The sequence below is a fragment of the Lethenteron reissneri genome, chromosome 13 (genome assembly GCF_015708825.2).
Source record: "Lethenteron reissneri isolate LAM-NWPU_2019-01 chromosome 13, ASM1570882v1, whole genome shotgun sequence".
Lineage (NCBI taxonomy): Eukaryota > Metazoa > Chordata > Hyperoartia > Petromyzontiformes > Petromyzontidae > Lethenteron > Lethenteron reissneri.
This window is the reverse complement of record NC_083791.1, coordinates 11,355,497-11,363,215: the sequence shown is the minus strand read 5'-3', so window position 1 is coordinate 11,363,215 and position 7,719 is coordinate 11,355,497.

Below are 7,719 nucleotides of genomic sequence, written 5' to 3'. Positions count from 1 at the left end.
AACCCTGCTCAAATAGCCAATCAGACCTTGGTAAAAGCCATTTCAACTTACTCTAACCATAGCCAACGAGCTAACTAATCACTAGCACGGTTTTATTAACTCTAACCAATTAAACACCCAGGCATTACGCCTAAGCCTAATCATCCAGCCAACCATCCGCTCGTACTAGCCCTCTCAATAACCCTCACCACCCACTCACCACCACTCACCTTCACCAGCGAGAGCCAGGGGTACTGTCCCTCTCAATAACCCTCACCACCCAGCCTCTAGCACTCACCTTCACCAGCTAGAACCAGGGGCACTGTCCCTCTCAATAACCCTCACCACCCAGCCTCTAGCACTCACCTTCACCAGCTAGAGCCAGGGGCACTGTGTCTCTCAATAACCCTCACCACCCAGCCACGACCACTCACCTTCACCAGCTAGAGCCAGAGGCACTCTCTCTCTCAATAACCCTCACCACCCAGCCACCACCACTCACCTTCACCAGCTAGAGCCAGAGGCCCTGTCTCTCTCAATAACCCTCACCACCCAGCCACTAGCACTCACCTTCACCTTCACCAGCTAGAGCCAGAGGCACTCTCTCTTTCACTAACCATAACCACCCAGCCACTCGCACTCACCTTCACCAGCTAGAGCCAGAGGCCCTGTCTCTCTCAATAACCCTCACCACCCAGCCACTAGCACTCACCTTCACCTTCATCAGCTAGAGCCAGAGGCACTCTCTCTCAATAACCCTCACCACTCAGCCACTCGCACTCACCTTCACCTTCACCAGCTAGAGCCAGAGGCACTCTCTCTCACTAACCTTCACCACCCAGCCACTCGCACTCACCTTCATCAGCTAGAGCCAGAGGCACTGTGTCTCTCAATAACCCTCACCACCCAGCCACTCGCACTCACCTTCACCTTCACCAGCTAGAGCCAGAGGCCCTGTCTCTCTCAATAACCCTCACCACTCAGTCACTAGCACTCACCTTCACCTTCATCAGCTAGAGCCAGAAGCACTGTGTCTCTCAATAACCCTCACTACCCAGCCACTGCCACTCACCTTCACCAGCTAGAGCCAGAGGCACTCTCTCTCTCTCACTAACCCTCACCACCCAGCCACCACCACTCACCTTCACCTCACAAGCTAGAGCCAGGAGCACTGTATCTCTCAATAACCCTCACCACCCAGCCTCTAGCACTCACCTTTACCTTCACCAGCTAGAGCCAGAGGCACTGTCCCTCTCAATAACCCTCACTACCCAGCCACTAGCACTCACCTTGACCTCACCAGCTAGAGCCAGAGGCACTGTTTATCTCAATAACCCTCACCACCCAGCCAATAGCACTCACCTTCACCTTCACCAGCTAGAGCCAGGAGCACTATCTCTCTCTCAAGAACCCTGAATGACCCCTAAATCCGCCTGCGACACTTTGCCAGTTGACCCCTCCCCCCGTCGGGTCTCGGTGCTCGCTCCAACGCCCAGGCCAAGCCGTGGGAATCCGTGAGGCATTTTGGAATTTCGCCGTGCGTGGTGGAGGGGTGAAGAGACGGAGCGTGGAAGTTTTCAATGACTCCGAGAAGAACGTGGTGACGTCGTCACCTGATCGCGGTGTTCTTGTTTGGGCCGCTCCCACACCCTGTTGGTGTTTCTTTCCCCCGAGTTTCCCCTCCCCAGAGGCGATTACACATTGTCGTTGCAAAACCGTACTTCTTCTTCCTGTGAGCGAATCGCTAATATTAAATCTAAAAAAAAGCAATTGTAACCGTTCTGGGAAATGCGCACTCACTCGCTCGCTCACTCACTCGCTTCCGTTGAAAGGTGACCGCAGCTGAATGAAGTCACTTCATTTCGTCACCATGCATTCGTTAATGATTTCATTCACCTGTGCCGTGTCGTGTATGTAAGGGTTTGCCGCCTGTACGGGTTTGACCCTAGACAGTCCGGGTGGCCTGGATCGATGAGATCTGGTACCGGTATTTGTGTTGAGCTTCAACGGAGTAAACTGCACAATTGCGATAACAGACTTAGTCCGACTGCGGAGTGTGCGCGTCGCCTTTCTCCTCCAGAATTCGCGTTCGTTGAGTTTGCGAGGACAAAGCAGCGCCACCGCTTCACCCAGGCAACCAGAGAGCACAGACCTGGACAATTCTTGACCTATCGCTACGACGACAAAACAACGGCAACATCATCCACGTGTCTTTAAGGAACCCACACGTGAAAAATAAAAGGTGGCAGACCTGCAGGCACGTCACGTGTCAAAGCTGCCGACCCCCGAGACCGCCCCACCAGGTCCAGTGAGCCAGGGGTCATCCGAGAACTCGCACGTGGTGCGTGTATGAATGGGGATCGACGTCTTGAGAGGGACGTGACATGAACTCTGACCCAGCAGCTTGGCTTATCGGCTTTAGCGTCGCTAGCCCCGCTCGATCATTGCAAATCACGCCTCAACGGGCTTCCCGTTGTTGTATTAGCCCGCTGAGTGGCGATGATCAGGTGAGGATGCGGTGAGTGGTAAGTGGCGAGGAATGGTGATGACTGGTGACTGGTGATGACCTGGTGAGTGGTGAGGATGCGGTGAGTGGCAAGTGTTGATGACTGATGAGTGATGATGACCTGGTGAGTGATGATGGCCTGGTGAGTGGTGAGGATGCGGTGAGTGGCAAGTGGTGATGATTGGAGAGGACCTGGTGAGTGATGATGACCTAGTGAGTGATGATGGCCTGGTGAGTGGTGAGGATGCGGTGAGTGGCAAGTGGTGATGACTGGTGAGGACTGGTGAGTGATGATGGCCTGGTGAGTGGTGGATGTGTCGAGAGGGATGTGTTGGAGCCGTGAGTGTCACCAGGACGCGCCCATGGGAAGGGCTGCCCACAAGTCGTGACGGCCACACCGACCGATCGCAGCGGTAGTCCCGACGATTTGTGAACTTCGTGTGTCCGCGCACAGCTTTCAGCTTGGGGTTCGGGCTAGAGGTTCACTCGAGCATCGTTAAGGCACAACTTAATCACTAACGTCGTTCAATCATTGTGTTCTGCACAGCGATGCATGTTCAGTGGTTTGTGTTGTGTGTTATCCAGGTTCGCGTTCTAACTAGAACACCCTTATCTAGCAGAGCGGGGGTCTTTGCCTAAAAACATCTGTCAGTTCGCCAGCATTGCTGCCAGCGAGGCTGACTGCCGATGAGCACACTGAATGTCGAAACCGATCCAGAGTTTGAGATTTTGTTGAACCGTGTGATCTCTGGATCGATGAGGTGCAGGGCTGGCGGTCGGCTTGCTACCTGCGGCGTTCGAAGTAATATTTAGAAGTTGACCGAAGAAACCAAGGCAAACTATTTCAAACTCTTTTTTTATTTTACCAGGTAAGGCCCACTGAGCCATACAGCTCTTTTTCAGAAGCGATGTGGCCACAAATGATACCTCAACGAAGTGGCTATTCATGTGAAAATGTATAACAGCCAAATAATCGAAACGCGTGACGTTGATTCTAAACGTAGAGGGAAAAATTGGAAGACCCCGATTAAAAAAAAATCCACGCGACCACTGGGAAAGAGACACACAACCCCCAAATACACAGGTGCTAGGGTTGGGATCGAATCCACACGCTCCTGCATACCAAGCGAGGCAATTAACATCGTGGCATGCCGGTCTTCACAAGTGCTCGCGAACAGCACTTGCCCCAACAGTCTCTAATGGCTATACCGGGGTGGATCTTTGTCTTCGTGGTTGTGATTTTGCTGGGGGGGGGGTGAGAGGGGGTGGTCAGGATGTGTGGACTCAATCTTGATTTGAAGCATTCGTGACTGCAGGAATCCATACTCGTTGGTTCTTTCGGTAAAGTCACGTAGGTATAAAATAAGATAAAATAAATCACGACGTTTCGGGCGTCCGTCATCACCTGATCACCTGATGACGGACGCTTGTGTTGCGCCCGAAACGTCGTGATTTTTATCTTTTACACCATTGGAACCTCATTTGCCAGTAAAAAATATGATAATTGTTTTTCCAATGGTGTAAATGCTTACCCCGAGCTCTCATACTCTGATGGTGCATTGTGTTTGAGTTGTGCGCCTTTCGGCGTCATCTGGTCCAACACCATGTGAGATGAGGCTCTAAGGAAATCTGTCTCGGGTGTGGACCAATCAACTTCATGGACAGTGCGTACATTATCAGAGTTATGTTTTTGTTTGCATTATGACTGCAGGTATTGTGGTCTATGCAAACATGACTCCTCGTAAAAAAAAGTGCCAGTTTTGTTGCCAGATAGAAGGGTAAAAAAACTATTATTTTATTTTATCTTATTTTATACCTGCGTGACTTTACCGAAAGAACCAAAGAGTATGTGTGGACTCGTAGCTCCCCCTGGTGCCGCGCCTGTTCCACGGTTCACACGCGCGGATCGTGGCGCAAGATTCGTGGGACCAACATTGCCACCTGCTGCACGGGCAAGGAATCGTCGGTTCACGGGTGACACAGGGCGAGACTCCGTGGGGAAGACTCGCTGTGCGTGCTGTGTGTGACATTGCGAGGTCGATCTTCTAGAATCATCCCACACTGCAGCGATGGTTGAGCAAGCACGGGTTGGTGGACCACGCAGTGATGGCCATCGTAATTTTGTGGTGTGATAAATGTCAGTTGCAATAAGTCGATGGGTGGGTAAGTGAATTGTTTGAGTGATGTTTCTCTAGTTCCTGTGGTGGTGGTGGTGGTAGTGATGGGTTTTCTCTGGTTTAAGGCCAGACACGTTCAACGAAAACAACACAAACTCAGCTCTTCAAGGGAATTGGCCAATGATCCCGACGTCGCAGGACCGTCATGAAAATGTGTCTCGACACTCATTCGGGGCCCTTTCTGGACCCCACGACGGCATCGCTGCCCCTCCATCAAGGCGACGTCTCAGCGACAACACGACCAGACCCTGGACATTCGCCTGCCCTCCTTCAAGCGTCCGTCGCCGTGCCGTGTGGCCGTGAAAATGTCAATCAATCAATGAATGTGGGATCTAACAATGCTATCGCATCCTTTGTACACTACACATGATAATCATAATAACGAGCGATTCCTCGTCAACCCCCCTCATCAACATCATCATCGTCTGCGTGGGTTCTTTTCAAAAATTTCCAGCTGACATTATCTTCCTGTTCTGCTGATGATGATGGTGATGGTGCTGCTGGTGGTTGTTATCGTACTTTAAATATTTGATTAAGTAACAGTTTCCTCGACCAGCCGTGGCTTTCTCGTCACCATCAATCATTGGCCGGTGTCCACATGCACAGGGGATCATTGGCCGGTGTCCACATGCACAGGGGATGAAAATGGAGTGGACTGCGCTCGTGGCGTAGTTTCGAAAAAGTGCAACGCACAAAGAAGCGAGCGGTCAAACCATCAATGCATCATTCACGTGCTTATGAATAAGGGCCATTGCCCAAAACGTCGCCTATTTTACGTACACATATTTGTCCCCCTCCCCCCGAAACTTTTTTTAAGACCGCGAGTGTTAGTGACGAATGTTTTATGGTTCCGTCCAAAATGTTGATGTCGCAACTCGCTGCGTTCAGCCGTCTACGCAAAGTGACAGTCAGCGTAGTGCAAACAATTGCCCTGCCTATCGCTTGGCCGATATCTTTTAAACAACATGAACATAAAGTGTGTCTCTGTATGCAACCGCATCCCAATATGTTGCACGGAATCAGTAGGACACGCGCTTAACTGTAAATGGGAGAAACGTGAATTTGTTTATTTTCTAGAGAAGAAAGGGGAAGGCCCAGGTCCAGAGAGTGCGGACTTGGACAATGAGTCGACAGCACGGATAAGTGGTGGGGTGTGGGGTGGTGGTGGTGGCAGGGAGAGAATTACACGTCAGGTTCAGCAGAGGCGACGAACCCACATCCCACGCACGTGTCCAGAACATCACAATCACGCGCGCGACTCCAATGCTGCGTTTTTCCACTGCCATGTCAGGATGCAGAGCCGAGCCGTGCCGATCATCACGCCGAGCGCCTCCTCTTTTTTTCATCCAGCTCTACCGGCCATGTAAATATCTTCAGGGACTTCTAGTCGCTCAGCTGCTCGTAAAGGTGAAGGCAATCTGTTTGATATCAGTGACGTCTACTGCCTGACCTCAGTGAGAGTGAGGCAAGCTTTGTTCCGGCGGTTTGGAGTGCGAGTGTGCGAGTGGGTGGGTGAGTTGACGTCTGTGTGGCTCTGGATAAGGAACATTGTTGATTCGGGACAAGACGTCAGGGGCTCTCTCTTATCGCTCTCATTGCCGTCACTGGAGACCCCCGGGGTCACGCAGAGAAGCGTTCCTGAGATTGCTGAACGCCTTCACCTGATCGCTGGGATCACGGCCCGTTGTGGATCGTGGCCTCCTCTCTGTGAGAGCAATACATCTACAGTGTATATACTGTATATACATACTGTATATATGCTGTATGTTTGGTTATCAGTCGGTCAACATCGCGCGTCGTCGTTCTTTCGTTCGTTCCGCGAGTGACGGCAATTGGCAATGTCCGTGGCACTTCGCAGACGTGACCCTAAACCCCCTCGTCTAATCCCCCCGAGTAGCCTCGAACCCTCCCAGCTGATCCCCACCGCCTCCCCCGCTCTGCCAGCTCCCTCGACTTTCAATCAATCATCCACCACCCACCCACCCATCCACCACCTCCTCCTGCTCCCACTCACCCGCTCACCAGACGGGCCCAGCACGCTGTCTCCGCGTGTCGCGCGCGTGCGTCTCGCCAACTTCAGCTGAACCCCCCCCCCCCCCCCCCAACGTGGCTTCCTTGTGAATGTTTGTGGCGGTTGTGGTGGAAGTTGAGTTTTGAGTTGGTTTAAGGACAAGATTGCAAGAGGCTTGCCGAGTCTGTCTGGTGAAAGCGCCTCCACACTGGGTGGTCTCAGGCCCATTGTTGCTGCTGTTTCTCTTTTCAGAGGCGCAGCTAAAACTCCACGATCGTCAAGGCCACGCAATTCTACTAACACGAGAGACGTCAATGACTAAACTCACCACCGCACGGGCTCACCAACACTGGTGCTAAACTCACTGCACGGCTCACCAATGAAGGACAACTTTGCATGCGGAGCGTTCATCGTTCTACCAGCTCGCGTGTTTATTTGTGTGCGTGACATTTACGAAAACCGCTATGCGACGACTTGCGGCAAAAGGGGAAGAGCAATCATGTGGAGTGAGCGAATTACTCAGAGCCCTGGGCCCCGGTGATCACGGGGCGGGTGTTGTTGGAAGGCTGGAAGGTGTGCGTGCGTGCGTAAGCGCCGGTGTAGAGAGACAGAGCGAGGGGGGAGCGGGAGAGGGTGTCAGAGTTTCTGGACGAAGCCATGCCCCGTCTGTGTGAGCGGGAGTTCTGTAATCTATCCAGCTGTAGCCCCCCCCCGTCTCTACCCGCGCCCAACTCTCCCTACCCCCCACCCCTCCTCTCTGCCGCAGTGCAGTCGGTGTAAGTATAACCTACCCACCCAACGTGTATACAGCGAGGGCGGCACACGCGCACACACGCACGCGTGCTCACGAACACACTCGCCCAAACTTCGTGACAACAATCGCCCTCCCTCCTCCAACACCGTGACCACTCCCTCCCGTGCGCTTCCAGCCACCCACCCACCCAGCTACCCAGCCACCCCCTCCCCGGCCTATTCCCACTCACCAAAAGCCCCCCCCCCCCACTCACCACCCCCCGCTCTCCCAACCCCGACTCCCCCCCCCACCG